Source organism: Phyllostomus hastatus, unplaced genomic scaffold (assembly GCF_019186645.2).
Source record: "Phyllostomus hastatus isolate PE091 unplaced genomic scaffold, TTU_PhHast_1.1 phas_scaffold_555, whole genome shotgun sequence".
NCBI lineage: Eukaryota > Metazoa > Chordata > Mammalia > Chiroptera > Phyllostomidae > Phyllostomus > Phyllostomus hastatus.
In genome coordinates, this window is record NW_025334036.1 from 13418171 (window position 1) to 13442197 (window position 24027).

General features: G+C 48.4%; 1 protein-coding gene across 3 annotated transcripts in view; it reads right to left on the minus strand.

The window, feature by feature from the left end:
* GABRB3 (gamma-aminobutyric acid type A receptor subunit beta3) overlaps positions 1 to 24027 on the minus strand; it is a 249630-nt gene that overhangs the window by 92854 nt on the left and 132749 nt on the right. The gene's annotated exons all lie outside the window — the stretch shown is intronic.

Genomic DNA, 24027 nt, shown 5'->3' on the forward strand with positions numbered 1-24027 from the left:
TGTGTACTTGTACATGAACCTGTCTGACCCTGTGTGTCCACCTGTGAGCCTGTGTAAGTCTGGGTTCACCTGTGTGTACCTGTGGGAGCCTGAGTGTGCCTGTGTGCACCTATGTGCATTTGTATGTGAGCCCGTGTACCTGTGTGCACCTGTGTACACCTGCATGTGCCTGTGTACACCTGTGTGAGCCTGCATGCACCTGTGTGTGCCTATGTGTGCTGGTGTGTACTTGTATGTGAGCCTGTCTGAGCCTGTGTGTCCACCTGTGAGCCTGGGTGAGCCGGGGTGCACCTGTGTACCTATGTGTGTGTGTGTGAGAACTGGCTCCAGTGAGCTGAGAGAGCATGGGAAGCATCTTTAGAAGATCTGAGACCATCGATCACACCATGTACCAAGGCACCATCATGCCTTGCGGCTCTGCCCAGGTGAACACAGAGCACATCTCCCAGAGCATCCGGCGGGGGAGGAGACGCGGTGGCTGCTTCGGCACCTGCCCCCACTCGTCTGTGTGCACAGCCTTCAGTCCTCTGTGTGACCAGGACCGGGCAGTGAGTGACACAAGGTCCACCCCCAAAGACACCCTGGTTTCACTGTCCCCCTCTCACATCTGACTCTGCGTCTGGCAAGCCCGTGTCAGTAAGGCGGCCGCACAGCCTTCGTCTGTCTGTCTGTCTGACGGCTTCAGAATGTAGGGGTTCCCTGCGCAGCCCCCCATCTGGAGGTGGCAGAGGCAACCCTTCCCCCAAGCAGAACCCGGTGGCGCTGAAACAACTACGGGACGGACGAGAGAGACGTGGGCACGGGGTGTGCGCACACTCACTCACTCACACACGTGCACACACACATACCATTCCTTCACAAGCATCAAATTCATGACCAGAAATAAATAAGCTACTATTCAGACAAAAATAAAAGAACTTCAACATGGAGAACTATTCTATCTTGGTGTCTTAGGTTTCCACATCTTAGGCATACTCTGCCAAGTTCTCCATGGTTGACCATCTCCAACAAACATCAAATAAATAAAACTCATCAACACCATGAATGACATGTCACATTCCAGCCCTGCTATCAGACATGGGCACGACTAGGAATGACCAAGTCTTAATAATTTCAAGATGATGTGAGTGACAAAGATTCCCACATTATACCAAATATAGTACACCAATTTTTAAAAAAGATTTTATTTATTTATTTTTAGAGAGACCGGAAGGGAGGGAGAAAGAGAAACATCAATATGTTGTTGCCTCTCGAGCGCCCCCTACTGGGGACCAAGCCTGCAACCCAGGCCTGTGCCCTGACTGGGAATCGAACCAGCAATACTTTGCTTCGCAGGCTGGTGCTCAATCCACTGAGCCACACCAGCCAGGGCTGGCATCTTCATAAACGACAGGCAGAGCCTTTCCTAGAGTGGGTTTTGGGGAATAGAGAAAACACCTCAAAACACAAACCCAAGAGCCCTGGTTTCCTCCTGACCATGCTTCCACCCAAGGAGAGAGGCTCACTCCCCAAATCATCACAGTTACCACTTAATTCCAAGACTCAGCCTCAAAGCCAACACCCCCTAATTTCTGGGGATCCAGAAGAGGGAAAGAAAAAAGAAAAATAACTTACACTAAAATGAACCCAAATGGCGAACATAGAGAATGCTATTTTTCCTGAGCGAGCTCTTTGCCCTATATCCTCACTTATTTACTTTGGAGGTGACTCATGCAATGGCTTTAATAATCAATAGTGTGCCTTCCTTTGTCAGTGTGTGAGGGCTATCATGAGGTTCTCAGGAAAATGTGTAAATTTGGGGGGAGAGGAGGTCCTCCGAATCTCACCACCCAGACGTCAGCGCCGAGGAGGGCAGCTGGAAAAGTATCTACCGGGCTACACCACCACCTGTGAGTGGCTGGGGGCAGCAATTCATTTTCCAGGTAGTCCCCAGGATGCAGCTCCGAACAAAACTGGGCCACTCAAGCAATCCAGCAATGTGCTTAGCTTGTGGTGTCGATGTTGCTACAGAAAAACACAGAGCGCCCCAAATAACAGCGAGTGCAGAGTTGTGCCTTCTAGCCTCAGAATGGGGCCATGCCTCAAACTCTCTCTTAAGACAGTTTCCTCAGACCCACTCGATTCCTTTGGGTTCCTCGCTTCACCCCCCAAAGCCATGTACCCATGACGACCTGCCATCTCGGAAGGCAGGGAGTGGGGGGTGGAGCTGGCCACGTGGGCTTCTTTTCAGAGTCTGCTGACAATTTCTTATTTTAAATTAATCTGTTCACAGTCTGGTACCTCCTTTGGGCTCTCAGGAGTGTTATTTTTCCCAGCGTTAAGCACTCAGGGTGTTGACAATGAACTTGACTGTGGAGTGGAGAGATCTTGGCGGCATCCTGCCCCAGCCCGGTGCCCTTTCCTGTATCTCTGTACCCTTTTGAGAGGGAGAGGATGAGAGACAGACAGGGACAGAGAGACAGAGACAGACAGATATGGTAACAGAGTCACAGAGAGACACAGAGACAGACAGACACTAAGAGAAATGTCGATGAACCACATTAACCCTGAGGTGACTATGACCCTCAAGTCACCCACTCAGGCAGGTCCTGAAGAAGCCCAGGTTGTGCCCTTGGGGCTGCTGGAAGCATGGTGGCCCTTGCAGGACACTGGTGTCACTCTGTCCCAGGTGAGACTCAGCCTCACCAAGGCCAAGTGCAGATCCCAAACCAGAAGAGCCCTGTGTTTGTGGAGGGTCCTTAAGTGGCATCCCATGAAACATTAGCGTGGGTGCCGATGACCGGAGATGAGAACCTCAGCATGGAGTCGGGAAGCTCCAGGGGGACGCCGCCCAGGGCACAGGGCACAGGGGCTCCTGGGGAGGCTGCCCAGAGACCTCCCGGGCTGCCAGCATCCGCACCCGCCTGGCTGGCACCCTCTGGACCCTCAGCAGGGAAACCACCGCCGATCTCACCTTACAGGACAAGGGGCGTCAATGACTGGCCTTCTGACACATTGTAAATCAAAAGCATAAAACTATAAACTCTTTTATGGAGGCAAGTTCTCCTACCTTCTGGGAACTGCTTCTAAGCCCCTCGCTAACTGAACAAAGTGACCAGGCTGGCCACTGGGACCCAGTTTCCTGGCCGCATTAGGTACCAGCTGATGTCACATCTCCAAACCCCCCTCTCTGAACTCGCAGAGTAAAACAGCGAGACTCGCACTCACCTGCTCTGCAAACTCGCACCTGCGCATCAGACCTTCCCTCTGCCCTGGTGAGGCCAGCTGCGCCATCTTACCCCGCCCCACCTTTTTAAATTCAGGTTGGACGGATTCATTTTATTGGCATTTTTGGTGCACTCACTCAGGTTTGTTGGGAAAGACATGACTGAATTTCTTTTTCTTTAATTGACTCTAGAGACAGGGGATGGGAGGGAGAAACTGAGGGAGAGAAACATCCATCATGCATGTTTCTAGCATGTTTCATCCATCGGGATGCTCTAGCATGCATCCCGACTGGGGAACGAGCCCATAACCCAGGCATGTACCCTGAGTGGGAATCGAACCTGTTACCTTTTGGTTTGCAGGACAATGCCCAGCCCACTGAGCCATGCTAGCCAGGGCTGAATTTTAGACGATGGCAAAATCTTAAGCTAAGATTAAACAGTAGAAATGGATCTAGGACCACACAGAGCTACAGAGAGCTCCCTCCACAAAAGCCCAGGGCCCATCTCACTGCTTCTGGAAGCTTCTGGAGCTGGGGGAAGCAGCCCTGTGTCCAGGGCGGCCAGCTCTTCCCCACCCTGCTGGGCCTGGTTCTTCACTCCAGAGCCCCATGCACACAGCAAACTCCCCACTCCCTAAAACACCCCTCAAATACACGCAGAGAAACTTGGCTCTTACCCGTGGCCAGACGGTTTTTATTGTACAGGTTACCTCTCTTCGCCTCTTCCCTCCATTCCTTTCCTAACACAGTACGATGCTTAATTTCATGTCAGATGGGCTCAGCTATGATGCCCACATGTTCCATCAAATACCTGTCTTGCTGCTGTGAAAGTATGTTTTAAAACTCGTTGAACAGTTCAATCCCAGACTTTGAGATTGCTCTCCAGAACGTGGGTGGGCTTTGCCCAATCAGTTGAAGGTCATAATAAAAAAAAGGTGGATGACTCCCCAAAGGGCGGAGGTTGGGGGGCGGGATCCTGCCCCCAGACTTGGACTTGAGCTGGAATATCAACTTCCCTTTGGGTCCCCAGCTGGGGGCAGGGGGCAGTGTGAAGATTTCAGGGGGCCGCCTCCACAATCCCATGAGCAAGTTCTCTGAAATAAATCTCTCCATAGATACGCACATCCTTTTGGTTCTGTGTCTCTGGAGAAAGCCCTGAGATGTGCTTATTGTCACTTTGTCATTCCTGCTGCCTTCCCAGCACCCCAATGGAAGTGAGTCCTCGCCTGGGAAGAACCATCAGCCCAGGGGGGCTGTCCCTACGCAGACCCGAGAGCCTCCCACGCAAGGGTCGTCTTGCAGCTCCCTAGCAGCCTTGTCCCGTGAGCGACCCGGTCTGCTCATCCTCACCTCCCAGCACGTCTCCAGGGACAGAGGACACTTCCTGTGAGAGACGCAAACCTCTCCAATGTGTCCCTCCCCCGTTCACAGCCCGCACTTCAAAGCGAGGCCTCAGTGCACAGAGAGCCAGGAACAGGACACTTCCCAGCAGGGGCAGCACCATGTGGGTGACGCAGCGCGAGGTCCCTGCGGAGGCGGGTCCTCAGCTCTGTTCCGCGGAAATCATGCTCGTATTGAATGAACGTCCCATCTTTTTTTGCACCGCATACTGGAAAGCACAGAATCAAAGCGTGTCTTCCTCTTATAATTTAACAGCCATAAATGTGTGCATTCTTTAAAATTAACCTTCCCCGTGGCTTCCTATTATGTGTCTTACCTTTGCTTTCCTTTGGGCCCGATTTCCAGTCTGTCTCTCTCTCCTTAAATCCTCACCCAAGCACATGTTTATTGATTTTGAAGAGAGAGAGAAACATCGATGTGCAAGAGAAACATTGATTGGTTGCCTTGCGAAAGCATCCTGACTGGGGATTGAACCCGCAAACTTTCGCTGTGTGAGATGATGCTCTAACCATCTCAGCCACCTGGCCAGGGACTCAAGTGTCTTTTGACAACCTCCCTGCTCATTACCTGTTTTCGTAACTGCCTTGAATCCTTTGGAGGCTATCGCAATAAACCAGCCAGCCAACCATTGGCGTTTCTGACATTCGCCTCCCTTAATAGAATCAGCATCCTGGGTCCGTTCCTCACTGAGTCCAGAACTTAAACTTTTAAGATTCACATACCCTAAATAAGCCATCGTGAAAGGTTGATATATATATACCTTCCATTCCCATCTTCTGGGAGAAAAATCAATATAAGGTTCTAAATGCCTATTTCACTGCAAAACCAGATAGACTATTAAAAACATAAACAATAGCCCAGCTGATACTCGGACTCCTCGTACGGGCGATGTGTGTTATCAGAACCACGTTGCAACACGGGACCAGAAATATTATTTCTGTTTCTTTGAGTGCTGCTAAGCACCCGAGACATCAGCACATTTGTCTCTGCTCTGCCTGAGCGAGGGTTACTATCCACGTTTGTGTTTTCAAATGTCAGGACAGCAGTCGTGTTCCAGGCGACACCAGAGAAAGCAGAAGAGTATATTCGTCCTAATTAGCGGCAGGCAGTTCCCGGCCTTTCAAATTCGGAAACCTATTTCCAGCGAAGTAAAGAACGTGTACTATGAAATCCCTGCAGTATTTGCGGAAATAACATCGACAGCACTTGCCCCCCTGGCTCTGGTGTCTCCTGAATACTTTGCGTCCTGTGCTTTTCTTGAGGAGGCTTTAGTACATCTTAGGCTCACAATTTCACTCTTAGGTCTCTCTGGATAATGTACACTGCTAATATCTAATCTCTGGCTTCTAGCTTGGGTCGTAACTGTTCCTCTGTAACAAAGGGAAGCCTGCTTTCACTTTCTATCCACCATGTTCTCAGTAAGTTTTGTATGAATCCCCGAGATGAGCGTTTCCACGCCACAGCCAGAAAAACGGACTCTTTCCCTGTTATTTGGGAGAAAAATGTCCAGGCTGGTTTCCATACTCCCCCATTATTTGCTGACAGAAAGCAGATCAAGACTTTTTGCTTTTTAAAAAATCCTTACCCAAGGATATGTTTATTGATTTTAGAGAGATGGGAAGGGAGAGAGAAACAGCCTCTCATACACTCCTGGACTGGGGATTGAACCTGCAACCTAGGTATGTGCCGTGACCAGGAATCGAACCCACAGCCTTTTGGTGTACAGGATGATGCTCCTACCAGCTGGGCCACCCACAGCCAGGGCCAGATCAAGACTTATAATGGGGCCAGATGAAACATGGGCCAGGCCCATGAGAAAATCAGGACTGACCTAACCTAGCACATGACCCGGGGCTGCGTGCTGCCTCCCAGATCCCTCCCAAGACCTCCCTAAATGAAACAGCACCACCCCCAGTTCCAGGAAACTTGCTCCTCCACCCCTGGACGCCTGAAGCCGCAAGTGGCCCTGAGTTCCCGGTCCCAGCTTTGTGCTTAATGGCAGGCATCTCAGGGCAGGTCACACTCCTGTTCTTTAGTGTATGTGACACAATGATGGATTTGTACCAAACCAGGAAAGCAACCCTGAGGCCTGGAGAAGCCACGTGGTGAGGCGAGAGCTGAGAAGACAAGCGCTGAGACATGTGTCTGCAAGGAATCAGCCCCTTCGGCTCAGGCCCCTCACCGCCCTGTGGACACGCCTGGCAGCCTCCCAGGGGACCCCCTGCTCTCAGGGGCATGGCAGGCCAGCCTGCAGCCCTGGTGAGCAGCTCACATCGTGGCTTCCTCACCAAGCAGGCCACCATGACCTGAATAGCTTGGTCAGCCTATGAGGAGGGTCCCCTCTCCCCTCCAGGCAGTGGGGACAAATTCAGGAATGGGTACCAGGGGCCCAGACTTCTGCGTCAGCTTCCAGAGGCTTCCCAGCACAGCATGGTGCTCAGGGAAACACTGCAGAGTCCCCGCGGCCACCGACTGCCCGCACTACCTGTTTGCATGAGGCGGTTTCCGAGGACCCATCGAGATGCCCTCTGAACTATGGGACTGTCTGACCACTGTGCTTTGTATAACCGAAACTAGTACAAAATAATGCTGAATGTCAACTGGAATTGAAGAAAAATACAAATGGCATGTGTGAGCTAGAATTTCCTCCAGATCAGCGATTTTCAACTGGTGCACCACGAGAATTTTTTAAACTTGCAATACCTGATGATTTAGTCAGGGGCACTAACCTCTTTTCCCTCAGATTGTCAAATAAAAAAAAAATAACAACAGCCAACACCACAATAGCCATCCAGTGTGAATGAATCAAAATTCTACCAATATTTTTTTTTTTTTGGTCAGGTAGGCAAAACCTGTATTTTTTGGTGTGGTACAGCACTATTGCCGTGAGATGAAAAAGGCTGAAAATTGCCGCTCTAGATACCTAAGCGTCCATTTGCATTCAGGATTAAGCCCTGACTGGTGTGGCTCTGTGGGCTGGGTGTCCTCCTGCAAACCAAAAGGTAGAGGGTTCGATTCCCTGTCAGGGCACATACCCGGGTTGTGGGTTTGGTCCTCGATTTTTCTCTCCCTCCCTTTCTCCTCCCTCCCACCCCCTCTCTCTGGAATCAATAAGAGAAAAGAAAAAAAAGATTAAGTCATCTTCTGGACTTTCAGAGCGCCCACGTCATCCATCAGGTTTCCTGGTAGGAAAGAGCTCACCGCTGGGTGGGGTGGGGATAGGCTATATCCCGTTTCCTGACATACGGTAAACACGGTGTTTGCGGAGTGAGAAAATGGAAGAGACAGACGACACCCTGCTGACCTGTCTGGGGCAAAAAGATTGTCACAGGAGTCAGCCGACCAATCAACGTGAGAAGACACGGCTCCGCCCTCACCTCCCGAGTCCGAACCCAGGAGGAAGCCCAACGCGCATGTCACACATTTAGACTTGGCTGCAGATCTTTCCGCTTTCTCCGCCAGATGCCCCCGAGGAAGCACATGGAGCCGCTGGGAAACTGTACGAATGTGCGCTCATGTGTAGTGAGTTGGCTGATGGAAGAGTAAAGAAGGGTTGAGAAAAGAAGGGCTATCTGCCTCTGAATGGAGACACACACGGGAGAACATTTTAGAGAAAAGTGGAAGCTGCTGCTGACGTTACCATAACTGACCTAGAAAAAGGAGGATGCAAACCCGTCTCCACCTGGCTGGGGTGGCTCAGTGGATTGAGCACCGGCCTGCGAACCAAAGCGTCACCAGTTCGATTCCCAGTCAGGGCACACGACTGGGTTGTGGGCCAGGTCCCCAGTAGGGGGCGCGCAAGAGGCAGCCACACATTGATATTTCTCTCCCTCTCTTTCTCTCTCTCTTTCCCTTTCTCTAAAAATATTTTTTTTTAGAATTAAAGCACTTTATTTTTTTAAGATTTTATTTATATATTTTTAGAGAGGGAAGGGAGGGAGAAAGAGAGAGAGAGAGAGAGAGAGAGAGAGAAACATCAATGTGTGGTTGCTGGGGGCCGTGGCCTGCAACCCAGGCATGTGCCCTGACTGGGAATCGAACCTGCGACACTAAATAAATAAAATCTTTAAAGAAAAGACCCACCTCCAGGTTTTTCAGATGCTCCTGAGTTACTGCGGGGGGTTGAACGCCCAGTGAGTGGCCACAACCACAGCAGAACTTTGAGAGTGAGATTTAGGGAGAATGGTGCAGTGAACAGCACTCTGGGGTACCCATGCTTAAATTCATGCGGTTATTTACTGAATGAACAGCTCCACACTCTCATTTTACAACCGAGGAAAGGGAGGTGGAAACCACCTCTGGGTGCCTTCTACCGATTCTAATGTCTTCCGCCATCAGGAACAGATATGCAAGGCTCGATCCATTCACCAGGATGGAAAATGGCACCGAAGAGACCCCGTGGAGCCCGGGAACGCTGCCGGAGGTGGTGCAGGTGAGGAGGACAAAAACAATGACTTCTCGAGTGTGGGACGGCAAAAGCACAAGGACTTTGAGATGCTGTATTGCCTTTGCAGAACTGCCTTTAAGGGCTCTGTTTCTCAGCCGACCTAATTTTCTGAAGCCTCCACCTCCAATGGCTGGCGTGCCGCGGTTTGGCTCAAGTGCCCGCCCGCATCAGCTCTCTCCTGGACCACTGCAGCAGCCTACAGATGCAGTGTGTGCCAGCTACAGATGGTTTAAGCCATCCTCCCTGCGTTTTGGATTGGTATCTGGGGCACATGACATTTTCCTGTATTAAAAAAAAAAACCAAACTTACATCGTCCCACAGTTCCTACAGAAAACCACAAACACCTTTGCAGGCGAATTAGTCTGTTTCTTTCCAGAACCCACAGGAGAAAGAGAGAGAGACAGAGAAGGGGAGAGAGATAGAGGGAGAGACAGAGAGAGAGAGACAGAGTTAGGGGTAGGGTAGAGGTAGAAATAGAGGTAGAGATAGAAATAGGTATTTATTATAGAGCATTCGCTCATGCACTTATGGAGTTGGCAACCCAGTTCAAAGGCCAGCGGGATCAACACCCAAGAGCCAGGATTCAGGCAGAAGGAATTCCGTCTTACCCACAAAGGATCAGCCTTTTCTCTATTTATGTCTACAAATAATTAAATGGGTACCACCACCCACTTGAGAAGGGGCAATCTACTTTGCTCAGATTCAATGTTTTCTCTTTTTCATTTTTTGAAATCCTCGCCCGAGGACACTTTTTCATTGCTTTGAGAGAGAAAGAGAGAGAGAAACACCGATGTGAGAGAGAATCATCAATTGGTTGCCTAGCAGGGATCGAACCCACAACCTGGGTATTTGCCCTCACTGAGAATCAAACCTGTGACCTTTCGGTGTATGGGATGGTGCTCCAACCAACAGAGCCACCTGGCCAGGGCCAGATTCAATGTTAATCTCAGCCCAAACCATTGTCACAGACACACCCAGACTTGTGTTTGACCAAATATCCAGGCACCTCATGACCCAATCAAGGTGACACCAAAGTTGCCATCACAGCAGGGCTCATAAGACCTTTTACAATCTGTCCCCAATTCAACACTCTTTTGCAGGGCCAGCTACGGAAGACATAGGGCCTGGTGAGAATTAAAATGGGAGATATGCTGGTTAAAAATGATTTTAAAAATGTCAAGGTGGCAGGAAATGAACATGAACCCAAGTGCAGAGCCCTTCGGGGCACAGGGCCCCGGATGGTGACACAGGTCACACGCCCCTTTCTGCCACCCCTGTCTTCTGCTCTTCCCTCCAGTATTCCAGTCCACAGCTCTGTGACAAGGCTTAGTTGGCATTTCAGCGCACGTCTTTCCCATGTGTCCTTATTTATCCCGCAGTCTGCCCGGCTTGGGGCCCTTCCTCAGCACAGCCAGGCCTGGAGTGAGCCTTCGTCTGCATGTCGGGTCTAAGAGGTCCTGGCCCTCACTCCAGCGGGATGTCACACTCCTTCCTGCTTGTGTCTGAGCTCTCAGCCCCCTGGCGTCTTCATGTGCTTGTCGCCCCACCAACCTGTAGGCTTGGTGAGGCCCACCACCAGGTGTGACTGTGACCCACAGTGTCATCCCAGGACTGGATGCAGGGCTGGCCTCGAGTTGGCACTCAGCACATAGGGACTTCTTTGAGAAATAGCTACCCTGTCATGGCATAGAGAACAATGCAGCAACTACCAGATTTGGGGTGCGTTCCCACGTTGGGTTTATTCAAGTGTTTCCCACACGATGACGCATTGATTCCCTGTAACTACCTGGACTCAGAGACCCACCGGTGCCTCACCTGCAAATGGTGCCTCTCCCACGTCTCCAGGGTGAACTGAAGTTGATTGGGCGTGTTCGGTACCTTTTCCCACCGTTTCCTGGGGAAGGAAGCTCCCGCCCCTCTCAGTGAGAAGTGGGTTGATAACGACGCCCCTCAGCTGCTTCGCTGACTTGTATCACTGCCCCACGTCTCCACCAGCGTTCAAGGCCCTTCTGAAATAGAACCACGTTCACCGACTTCCTCATCTCAGCGTCTGCTTCTGGGGGAGCCAGATGGAGACACGTAACATCACGGAGACTTGAGATGCCGAGACGTGAACTAGTCCTTGGGGAGATAACGTCGATGATGAAGGAGTGGGTGAGTGGATGGCTACTGACTAGACTGAGGGAAGATAGAGTTACGATCCCCATCCCTATAAGTGTAATTTGTAAGGGAACAGCGAATTTGCATTTGTTTTCTACATTCCTGAAAGCACTCGACTAGGTGTGATCCCGTACAGGAATTTCCAAGATCGAATCTATAAAAACAATGATAGGCCGTATTAGCTAACGAACAGGTGAACTCTACCTCAAGAGGTAGTTTGGGATAGAAAAAAATAAAACCGGTTTGAGAACAGTTACAATGATTCTATGCAGTAACTTATGCTAATTTATCCAAAATATGTGATTAAAGGACGCTAGAGACAGCAGGAATAGATTTCTACGTTTTCAAGGTCATTGTTGGGAAGTTCACGCAGATGTGTGATGGTTGGCTGAGTATTGGACGGCATCCACCGTTTCTCAGTTGGGATGGCGTTTCTCGTGTCCCTAAAACACGAGTGACTGCCACAGAAAAGAGAGATCATTGGCTATTTTTACAAAGAACAAGATAAAATATAGAGGAAGATTTTTCCATGTCAAGCAAGGGTGGGATGTCACTGTAGTTTTCGGGACATTTCACCCGCATCCTGTTGTTGAGAATATCCCAGCGCCCTCAGCGGAAGTGCTGTATCGATAAATAAAGAAGGGAAATCCATGACTATACCTAAGACTCTAAAAAACACAGAGCTTCAGTCAGACGTCAAGAAGACTCGACAGGCCCTGGCCAGTGTGGCTCGGTGGGAGCGTCATTCCCTAAACCGAAAGGTTCCAGGTTTGATTCCTGGTCAGGGCAAGTAGGTGCCCAGGTTGCAGGTCCCCAGTGGGGGCGCATGGGAGAGGCAACCAATCGATGTTTCTCTCTCACATCCATGTTTCGTTTCCCCTCTTTCTCCCTCCCTTCTGCTCTCTCTAAAATCAATAAGCATGTCCTCTGGTGAGGATTAAAAAAAACAGAAGAGTACTGATGACAGCCCCAAACATTTAGAAGGTCACGTGTTGGCCTCCACAATTGATGTGATAATAGCTGAATAGCTCAGGGAAGTGTCCCAGGGATCCCAGGACTGAGGAAGCTGCACTGGCGGCGCCCCAGGAGAAGTGGGGGGGACGCGTGTATTCCGCTCACAGCACAGGGATGCGGCTGGACTGCGGGGGGCTGTCCCTGGGAACCACAACCCCGCGCTACGTCTCCGTTGCAAAGAACAGGTTTGACCCCAGCTCTGCCTGGAGCGTCACACGTCTCCGCGAAGTGGACGTTGTTCCATCAGCGCATCAGCTGTGCCCGCGGAAGCGCGGAGGAGAAACTGACCACCTGGGGGAAGGGGGCGCGCACTGGAGGACCAGGCGGCTCTCCGGCCCCACGCAGCTGCGCCCAGGCCCGCGGCAGGACTGCGCTGGCTGGTGGCCCTGCAGCTTGTCCCCCTCGCGGTGTGTGTGTGTGTGTGGGGGGGGATGCAGCTCATTCCCCCGTTGTCACCACCATGTGGTCGAATTCATCTTTCTCCTTTACGCCCCGCGCCCGCTGGCTCAGCACTTACTCCTCAGATGTGTCTACATGGTACACTCACAGGTCTCGCTTTCTCTTTCAGACTCACTTCCCTCGTTTATTTGGAGGGGGTTTCACAAGAAAAGGATCGGGGGGCCCTTTGAAAGAACGAGACTGCACATGTACGTGGGGTGTAGAATTCAGGGAAGACTTTAAAATGGCAAAGCGCTTTATTCATTCAATCCATTCATCCAAATAGCTAACTGCTAATAGAAGCTACTCTGTCGGGGTTGCAAAGGAAACAAACAAAAAACAGAAACAAAAGTTTATGTGTCGTGTCCCAAATGAGAGAGGCTAGACACACCTTGGAATCCCCTTCCTTCCTTCCTTCCTTCCTTCCTTCCTTCCTTCCTTCCTTCCTTCCTTCCTTCCTTCCTTCCTTCTCTCTTTTCTCCCTACCCAATCATTTCTGAGAATAATCAAAAGTTATACAACATAAAATGTCTACAACCATCATGTCCTAATGTTTTTGTTTTTTTTTATTTATTTGATAGATGTCCACAGACAAGAGCAAAAATGTGGCAAGTCTTGCGTTTTTCATCCCCATGAGCTTCAGCTACCCTGTAGGGCACAAGGTCCTGTTCCATTACACCTGCTGGCTGAGAGTTTTAATGAGCATTCCCACGGTCGATGACCTTTTCACACTTTTAGAGAATGTGGACTTGGAACGGAGCTCTGCTTCAAAGCAAATCATGACACGGGATAAATACATATTTTCATTCTGAGTAGGTGACAAGTCTTCCTATCGTCACAGAACGCCCTGTGTCCTGCGCGCAATCTGCTGCTAAGGGAAGATGAATGGACGGGATGAGGTATCTGCTTCAGTCAAAAAATACAAGACACGAAACCGGAAGTGAAATTTTCTCCATTACAGAATGACCATAAGACTGGTAATTCAAGTGGAAAACTCAAAATTAATTATCATTAACTCCAACAGACACGAGGCATAGTTTAAAGGCAAAGAGCAACGTATCCTAGTCCTGATCGGTGTGGCTCAGGGGGTTGGGCATCTTCCCGCACAGTGACAGGTCGCTGGTTCAATTCCCACTCAGGGCACATGCCTGTGTCGTGGGTTCAGTCCCTGAGATAGGGCGTATGTGAGAGGCAACTGATTTATGTTTCTCTCTCACATCAATGTTTCTCTCCCTCTCGCTCTCCCTCTCTTCCCTTCTCTCTAAAACTAAAAAAAAAATGCATCCGATACACTGTTTTCCCTTGAAAATCTTGGTTGTGATACAAATTCTTGTGCTGGGCACAGAGCAAACCTCAGCTACAGAGGGAACTGGGTGGGTGGAATGATTGACAGCCAGAAACAGGCTCCATGGTCATCCAATCAGGAGCCCCAGCGACGCAATGCAGCCCCGCCCACTCTGAACGCCCGGAGGCACATCTCTCCGAAGTGAGCTCATAAACAAATGTCCTATCGTGTACTAGGCCTCCAGGACTCCATGCCAACTCTGCTTCTGTTGTGGCTGGTTGTTTTCATTTTGTGTTTATTTGGGGAGAGGCATGAGGCGGTCAGAGAAGTGGACAGCTCTTCTAAAGGAATCAGTAGATCGTGAGGGCCACAAGGTAGGACACTGGTGTCACTCAGAGTGTCTGTGATCTTCCATATTATTTGCCATATCGTTAAAATAGGCAGGGAACCCTGGCTGGTGTGGCTCAGTGGATTGAGTGCCACTGGCCTGCAAAACCACAGGGTCGCTGGTTCAATTCCCAGTCAGGACAAATGCCTGGGTTGTGGACCAGGTCCCCAGTAGGGGGCATGCAAGAGGCAACCGCACATTGATGTTTCTCTCCCTCTCTTCTCTCTCCCTTCCCCTCTCTCTGAAAAATACATAAATAAAGTCTTTTTAAAAAATGTAGTTTAAAGAAAATCTGCACGACCCACATGCACCATGTTTGTTCCGTGAGTCAGGAGTCACTTCAAATAGCCGAGAAATTGTGAGGACAGGTAAAACAAGCCGCGGATGTGGAACATTTTAACACTCGGAGAATTCTTAAAAAGTTTACATGGTCAGATAAATTCAAGTGTCTAGATATCACCAACGAAGTCCCAGTACCTTAGCATCTAGCTAAGCTCTTGATAAGACTCTAACGCACAACCCTGTAATAAAACTTGAGCTGCTTCTTTAGTTTCAGGCTTATTTAAGCTTCATTTTCTTAAGCAACTTCTAAAATGGGAATTACACTCCTAGCATCCTCTTTCTCTAAAAATAAAAGTGCACAGAGATTTCCACTCATATTTGTTCTTACGACATTCTGGCGGAAAACGAGAGAGTTGAGTGAAATGCTTGCACAAAAGCAGTTGCAAAGACCTCAGGAGGATCCATTGGAAGTAAAGGGAATTGTTCTCATTCCAGGCAAATAAGAAGGAGACGGGTTCTTAAGAAACCGTCAGGTCTTGAGCCAAGTACAAATCAGCCTCTGGTCTGGCGCTGGCTTGCTGGTGTCAGCACAAACATGGGGACACAGGGTCAGGCAGGTGGCAAACTTGCCTGGGAGACAAGCCCAGGGCAGGGGGAAGGGACAAGAGCTTGGATCTCTGAGGTGAGGGATTATACAAAACTCAGCACCCGATCACGCCGCAGCAGCTCGAAGAGTTCCGGCCAGTTGCGTTGTTTCTAAAGACGGTCTCAAACTGCAGCATCTCCCTGCCACCTCCTCCGGCCTCTCCTTCCTCCTCTCCAAGCACCTTCGCTTCTTCCTTCCACTCTACCCATCCTGTTCTTCTTTCTCTAGAATTTCCTTCTATCACTCATTAGATAAATGACACCTTCTTAGCAGATGCTGAGATGCTAAGACTCTCGCCTTGCTCTTCCTGCTTTGCCCCCTTTTCTATTTTCTCACGTGGCCTTTATGTTTCTCTCCCATTCACTTCCCCCTATTTTCTCCTGCATCTTATGTGTGAGTTTTTATGGGAACACAGGGCAAGGCACGATTTAGTTATATGTCTTCCTAGTAGGGGAGGGAAGAGCACATGAAGAAGGCAGACAGGGGAGAAGGAAGAAAGAACCCAGAACAACGGCATGTGAAAGGGATTAGCTCTGGCTGGTGTGGTTTGGCTGACTGAGCACAAGTCTGTGAACCAAAGGGCCGCTGGTTCGATTCCCCGTCAGGGCACATGCCTGGGTTGTGGGCCAGGTCCCCAGTTGGGGGCAGGTGAGAGGCAACTGATCAATGCTTCTCTCCATCTCTTTCTCTCTCCCTTCCAATCTCTCTAAAAATAAATGAATAATTATAAAAAAGAAAGTGAAAGGGATTAGAATTCACATAGCTGAATCCCCCCCCCAAAAGGTGATCCCCTGGCCCATCAGGAGACGCACGAAATGGGAGGCTCAGTCGGAAGTGAATGACCCTTGGTTTTCGGGGAGGGGAGGGACAAAGAATCTACTCACAGGTTGCTTCAATGACTGGATGTAGGACAAAGGAATGACAAGGAACAGCCTTACGTATCTGCTCAGGATCCTGCGTTGTGTCCAAGTGGCTACAATCGGAACTCACTCATTCTCCCTAGCAGTTCGTGGCCAGTCAGTCCATGGTACGCGAGGTCAGAGACAATGTAACTGTGAAAAATCGGGGTTCCAGCCTTTAGCCTGTGCTTGAGTACCTGTCTCTCCGGCCAACTCAGTATCGATGGCCTCACATTCCAAGCATCCCCTTTGCCTTCCAAACATGAGTTCATCTTCAGGAGACGAACCCTCTCTGAGACAGTCCCCTTTCTGGGTTATTGTACTTCAGGCAAGAGTATCCAATAACATGCATGTTAACATTAAGGAGAAGGGAGAGGGTAAGTGAGTGGAGGATGGAGGGGGAGGCTATGACGGGTAATTAAAGACCCTTTCTTGCTGACTAGTGTTACTGGGCATCTCTATCCTTTGAGGCTATGAAGTTCTAAGGCTTCTCTCTTCCTATTTATTACAAGTCCACCACAGGAAAGTAAAATGTAAGCACGTTAGTGTCTGAGTAAGCATTTTTTCCATGAAAAAATAATAAACATGCACAAAATAAAGCCTGTGCATTAAAGTATATCTTAAGTATATACTGCCTGATTTACTTCTGTTTTTTTAAAAATATTTTATTTATTTTTTAGAGAGGGAAGGGAGAGAGAGAGAGAGAGAGAGAGAGAGAGAGAGAGAGAGAGAGAGAAACATCAATGTGAAGTTGCTGGGGGCCGTGGCCTGCAACCCAGGCATGTGCCCTGACTGGGAATCGAACCTGTGATGCTTTGGTTCATAGCCTGAGCTGAATCCACTGAGCTACGCCAGCTAGGGCTATTTCCATTTTTTAATTCCACTTCTAATTTATCACAAAACATCGCCACGTGGCCCAGAAGGGTGTGACAGAGGGATGGGGAACCCAGACCTGGACCATCCCTCACAGCTCACGTGGACCCTTGGTCGGGACACTGTGCATCACAGAAGCTCATTGGGCTCATCCTGGAGACATGGTACCCAGGGCAATGGGCTGGAGCGAAGGGTCACGTGTCAGTGAGAACAACACAAGGCCTTCCAGGTACAACATTTGCCAGGCTTGGACGTCACAACGCTCTCCTTTATGTTTCTGTGAAATGTTTGCTTAACAGCTTTTGGTGAAACAATAGTTACTTATAGTTCAAACATCATTTTCTGTTCTTGCAAGACTGCACTCAACTCTGAGAAGCAAAGGGTTTGGCTCTCGCTTGGAGTAAGACAGCAGGGAGTTGTGGGTAGTAATTTCCTGCCTTTGAACTTGATGCAGTTGCAGGTAGGAGCAACTTGAACTTGACAGGAGCAGTTGGGAAGGGCATATGCACATTTACTTTAGTTCCCAGGTTTACATGTAATAATGTTACTAGTTTTTTTAAAAAAAAATTTAAGGTTTTATATATTTATTTGTAGAAAGAGGTGAAGGGAAGGAGAAAAAGAGAGAAAAAAACATCCATGTGTGTTTGCCTCTCACGCATCCCCTACTGGGGACCTGGCCTGCAACCCAGGCATGTGCCCTGACTGGGAATCGAACTGGCAACACTTTGGTTCACAGGCTGGCGCTCAATCCACTGAGCCACACTGGCCAGGGTGACAATAGCTTTTTCAAAGAGGGCACAGAAAGAAATTTGAAGATCTTTTTCCATACTGTTGCACAGCTTTGAAAACGGTAGTATGTACATGCAGGTACACTCAGGTGCCATGTCTGATCAAAGTAAGGAGTCTCGTTTTACTCAGCCTTTCTAGTGGGTGAAAAAGGTGAAGGGATTAAGGAAAGACACCTCCTTTCTACAAACAATAGCAAGGTGATGACCAGAGGGAAAGAGGGTGGGGGAAGTAAAAGAGGGTAAAAGGGGGACAAATGGAGATGGAAGGTGACTAGACTTTGGGTGGTGAACACACAGTACAGTGTACAGATGACATATTATAGAACTGTACCCTAGAAACCTGCACAATTTCATTAAGTAATGTCACTCCAATAAGTTCAATTAAAAATCATTTCTAGTCTTGACTGGTGTGACAGTGGATTTAGCGCCAGCCTTCGAAACAAAGGGTCACCAGTTCGATTCCCAGTCAGGGCACATGCCTGGGTTGCAGGCCAGGTCCCCAGTAGGGGGCGCACAAGAGGCAACCACACATGGATGTTTCTCTCTCTTTCTCCCACCCTTCCCCTCTGTTTAAAAATAAATAAATTAAATATTTAAAAGGATCATTTCTAATGTTTCCAATTTTGAGTAAAGTTCACTTCTTTTTTTTATTGGTTAAAAGCTTCCCTATGGAGCCAAGGATTTTAGATCCTACTTTTTATAGGAATGATTAGGTCGCAGGAGAAACTGAAGGAGAACAGACTCTGCAAATGGGAGACTAAGAAGAGCAGGACCACACTCGAAAGCCTCGCTTGGCTGCAAACTCACATGCATTCCAAATATAGAGGAGCCGAAGCCATGCTGGTTGGCCCACCTGGCCCCGACAAACCAGCACAGAGAGACCCACGGTCCACGAGTCTCACTTCGCAGAGCATCAGGATGATGTTATATTTGGTCCTCACAACAATCAGGAGAGGCCAGGTCTCAGTAACTGTGCTCTGAGGGGAAGAAACCTCAGGCTTGGATTGACCACTCAGTTGGATCAGCTCACTCAGCCGACGGTGGCAGGGCCTGGCCTAGAACCCCAAGCTGGTCCCGTGATCCAGGCATTGTCTCCCCAGGTTCTCCAGAAACTGGAATGGGGGCCGGAAACACGGGAGGGGAGACAGAGGTCCATTTCCTGCCATTTGGATCACGCCACATACACAAGGAATTCTGGGGTGCTTGTTGGCTTGGGCAGGGGGTCCATTGGAGCCACATCCCTGGGGTCTGTGCTTTGCCCCCCTGAAGGAGGACACCCTAAACCCTTCAGGGATCTTCTGGTTCCCACTCTGATATTAAAGAGCTTGGAAGTCATCACCCCTGTTCTCACAATGAGACAAAAGCTGATCACACTGAATTTCAAATGCTCTTCTTATATCTATCAGAGATTTGAGGTCGCAGGGCAAGCTGCTGCCTTGACAGCTGGAGAGACAGACAGACAGACAGATACAGGATCACCATTTGCTGGGACTGGAAAGTGCCTGGTATAGGCAGGCACTGGGTAATAAACTCACTAGTGGAGCTAGGGCATGGGCTACCCTGAGAATTAAAGCTTCCTGGGAGCTGATTGGTGAGGACGCTCCCCCACTGTGGTGGTGAGTTTTTACCCCCTTTGGGTTAAAAGGGTGAAGATTGCAGAAAAATCCCCTCATGCTTCCCGCAGGAGAGGAAAGGGAGTCATTTGAACTATGCCCAGAGGACCCTCTTCCCCTTAATCGAGGCTTGTCCTTAAGGAAAACCAGTGTCTAAAAAATGCGAGGGAAGGGAAATACCAACCCCATCTTTCCCGTTTCATGAACAGGGGGGAAAACAGCAGAGAAGCATTTGTGAGGGGCACAGGCTCACTACCTAGCTGACACTTAACCGTAGAACTCTGGGATGCTTCTTCTCCCCGACGTCTCACCACCACCACATTGGCAAGACTCTTGTGCAATAACAAGGGCTTACAACTAAGGCAAAAGCTCAGACTCTATTTAAGAAGGAGTCTCTAGGGCAACCCAAAGGCGATAGAGCAACCCAAACAAGGACATTGGATAAAATTTTAGCCTCAGAAACATCAAACAGTAGACATAGCTTAGCTCCTAACCAGATACAAATAAAACCTCACAGTACCTGCTGATTTACCCTAGTTTCTTTACCCAATATATCACCCCTGGCTATCAAGAAAAAAATTACGAGATATGTAAAGGCCAAAGGCACAGTATGAAGAGACAGAGCAAGCACCAGAACTACACTCAGATACAGCAGAGATTTCAGAGTTATTAAACAGAAAATTTAAATACCTATGATACACATGCTAAGGACTCTAATGGGAAAAGTGGATCAAAGTAAAGAACGGATGGTGAATGTAGGCACAGAGATGGAAACCCCAAGGATAAAAAGAAAATTCTAGAAACTGAACACACAGAAACAGAGAGGACGAATGCCTTTGATAGCTTGTCAGTAGACTGGAGAAAGCTGAGGAAACAATGACCTTCCCGAAACGTTAAAAGAAACACCCCTCAAAAAACCAAGAGAACCCTGGCTGGCATAGTTCAGTGGATTGAGCACGGGCTGCAAACCAAAGCATCGCAGGTTCAATTCCCAGTCAGGGCACATGCCTGGGTTGCAGACCATGGCCCCCAGCAACTGCACATTGATGTTTCTCTCTCTCTTTCTCTCTCCCTTCCCTCTCTAAAAATAAATAAATAAAATCTTTTTAAAAAAGTATGGATTTCTGAAGTGATGGAATTTACTGGGAAAATCCAACATACAATCATTAAAAAAAAGAGAGAGAGAAAAGAGTGAAAAAAAAACCCAGAACAGAATATTCAAGGACAGTGAGATAATTATAAGTTTACCACAGACATTGTGGGAATACCAGAAGAAACAAAAATATATAAGAAATATTCATAGTCATAATGGCTGAGATTTTTCCAAAATTCCTGACACACCCAAACCACAGATACAAGCATCTCAGAGGACACCACCAAGCAGAATAAATAGCAAAAAAATAAAAATAAAAATTACACTTAGACATGTCACATTCAAACTGCAGAAAGCCAAAGATGAAGAGAATATTTTTTTAAGCCAGAGGAAAAAAAGACCTTAGCGAAAGAGAAACATGGATAAGAAATATATCAGACTTAACACCAGGCAGAATAAATAACAAAAAGTAAAAATAAAAATTACACTTACACCTATCACAATCAAACTGCAGAAAACCAAAGACAAAGAGAAGATTTTTTTTAAGCCAAAGGAAAAAACACCTTAGCAGCAGAGCAACATGGATAAGAAATATACCAGATTTCTCTTCAGATCCCATGTAAACAAGACCAGAGCACCGTGAAAGATTTCAACTGTTGAAAGAAGAAAACCACTACCCTAGAATTCTCTATCCAGTGAAATTATTCTTCAAAAAAAGAGAGGAGAGCCCTGGCTGGTGTAGCACAGTGGATTGAGCGTGGGCCGAGAACCAAAGCATCACAGGTTCAATTCCCAGTCAGGGCACATGCCTGGGTTGCAGGCCACGGCCCCCAGCAACTGCACATTGATGTTTCTCTCTCTCTCTCTTTCTCCCTCCCTTCCCTCTCTAAAAATAAATAAATAAAATCTAAAAATAAATTAGCTTTAAAAAAAAGAGAGGAGAAAAATTGATATACATCAGAAACTCAGATCTACATAAAGAAAGGATGAAAGAACTAGAGAAAGAATAAGTGATGGTAAAATAAAATCTTTTTCATGATTCTTCATGGATCTAATGGACAACTTGTTGTTCAAAATGACAACAGTGTGAATAAAATTGGGGGTTACAGCTTAGTGTATAGGCATGAAACCTCCTGAACATTCTTCCTAAAACCTAACAGGGGCCGAGTTTGGCAAAGAGACAGCAAATCTGAAGGTCCCATCCAGGCACTGAAAGGCAATTTGTCTGTGAGTGGTCCTGATAAAAACTCTCCATAGTTGCCCTGGCCACTGGGTGGCTCAGTTGGTTGGAGCATCATCCCATGTACCAAAGGGTTGTGGGTTCGATCCCTGGTTGGGGTGCATGTGGGAGGCAACCAATTGATGTCTCTCTCTCTCCTTCTCAAATGAATAAACATATATCCTCAGGTAAGGATTACAAAAAACTTCTCAGTAGTCTTTGCTTTCATGGCCAGTTTTCATAAGAAAGTAAGAAGTACATTCTGCACTAGGACCCACAAAACAAAACACAGAAACAAAATACAGTGGTGTTCATGCTAATTGTCTTTCTCCCCGAGGTGGAAGTTTTATAGCATTTGAGGTCTCTTTCCATACAAAACATTTAGGGGTCTGAATTATGGACATCTCTCCTCCCCTCACTCCCCAAAGGCATTTCCGTGTTGATAAAGTAGGTGGATATATTCATTGGTTCCCTCTTACGTCTGTCAAGTCTAACGTTCATGTCTGCCGTGCCCGGTATGGCCCCACTTGCTGAGTCACAATGAACGTGGACAGGAACACAGGTGTGCCCACTCTCACCGTGGCCCTGGATCAGCAATGACCTGAATCCACACGGGGACTTTTCTTTCTTTCTTTTGCTAGGACAATAATAGGGATGTACTAATTGATAGTTTTCATTTGAACACTTCACCCAAAAGGTCCCATGGTGTGTCTGAGTGTGATAGTGTTGTTATAGAATCACAAGCTTCTGATTGTGTAATAAAAGAGTTTGTCATCGAAAAGGGGCGTTATTGGTGCCAGACCCTGAGTAAGGCTCTGCATGGGAAGTATTCTGAAATGTCAATTCATTTTTAACCACAATTTGGGGAAAGGGCTTCTGCAAAAAGACTTTATCCTCCTTAAATGAGAAAAGTAATGATCGATTCTAAAAACGTAAGCATTTATTATTATTAAAATAATGTAATTCTCCTTTGAAATTCTTAAAAATAAGCATTCCTTACATAGGCTTAAAACATCCCCACCACTGGATATCTCCTGAGAACGGAAATCTTGGGGAGGACTCTGAACAGCAAGATGCGCTCCGTGACCAGCGAACTTCACAACCTGAGCGCCAGTGAAGTCTCCCTTCCCGGCAGGAAGTAGCCTGTCCCCCTCTGCACTTCGCCTTGAAGCCGTCTAGTATGCTCTCCCACGCACTTCTGTAGTCCTGCGAGGGAGCGGAACGTGAGATCAAACGGAAAGCCGAGAGCATCCATGTCAGCCTGCACCCACATTCACCCCTGGGGCGGGGGCGGGGGGGGGGGTCCTCCGCGGCCTGTTGCCCTGCCCCCAGGGTTGCACAGAGAGACGCAGAAGGTCAAGTTCGTTCCCTTGGGCTACAAAGAGACAGACTCGCTTCCCCAGTGCAAACGCTTTTCAAGTCACTGACTCGATAAATAAATCACGCGAACCCTGGCCTAGGGAGGGAAGTCGTCCTAAACATCAGCTCCTTAAGGACGGAGCGACAGGGCTCCACACGGCAGATGCAGGAAAAGACTTGGACGTTGTCGTGCGGCATTTTCGCTCATCCCGCCCCTCCCCCACCCCCCGCGCCGCACCTGAGCGCTCCTCCAGAGCCTCCGCCCATTCACTGAGCCAAGGGGATGAAACAGCCCCCGGAAAATCTGCAGAAAAGGCAGCTGCAAAGCAGACTGCCAAAGAAATGTCGGCGGGTGACACCGCAAAAGGGCAGGGTGGCAGATGGGTCGGTGTGAAGAAAGTCATGAGCCTATTCGCCTCTGGGAGTCAGAAACACGGAGAAAAGACGAGAGTATTCACCCACAGGCCTCACGAAGGTAAGGGCTGGAAATATTTTGGCTTATTCCTTGTGGAAAGAAGTACCATGTTTCGCCGTGTATAATGCGCACCCACGCTTTGGTGCGCATTATACATGGGATTATTAGGCCCGTGGCACGTACTCAATATAGCCATGTATAATGCGCATCCTTATTTTTCCCTCAAAAATCTGGGCTAAAAAGTGCGCATTGTAGCCCTGGCTGGTGTAGCTCAGTGGATTGAGTGCAGGCTGCGAACCAAAATGTCGCAGGTTCGATTCCCAGTCAGGGTACATGCCTGGGTTGCAGGCCATGACCCCCAGCAACGGCACATTGATGTTTCTCTCTCTCTCTCTTTCTCCCTCCCTTTCCTTTCTAAAAATAAATAAATAAAATCTTTTTTTAAAAGTGCTCATTGTGCACAGCAAAATACGGTATTTATTCTCTATTTTGTCTCCCTCT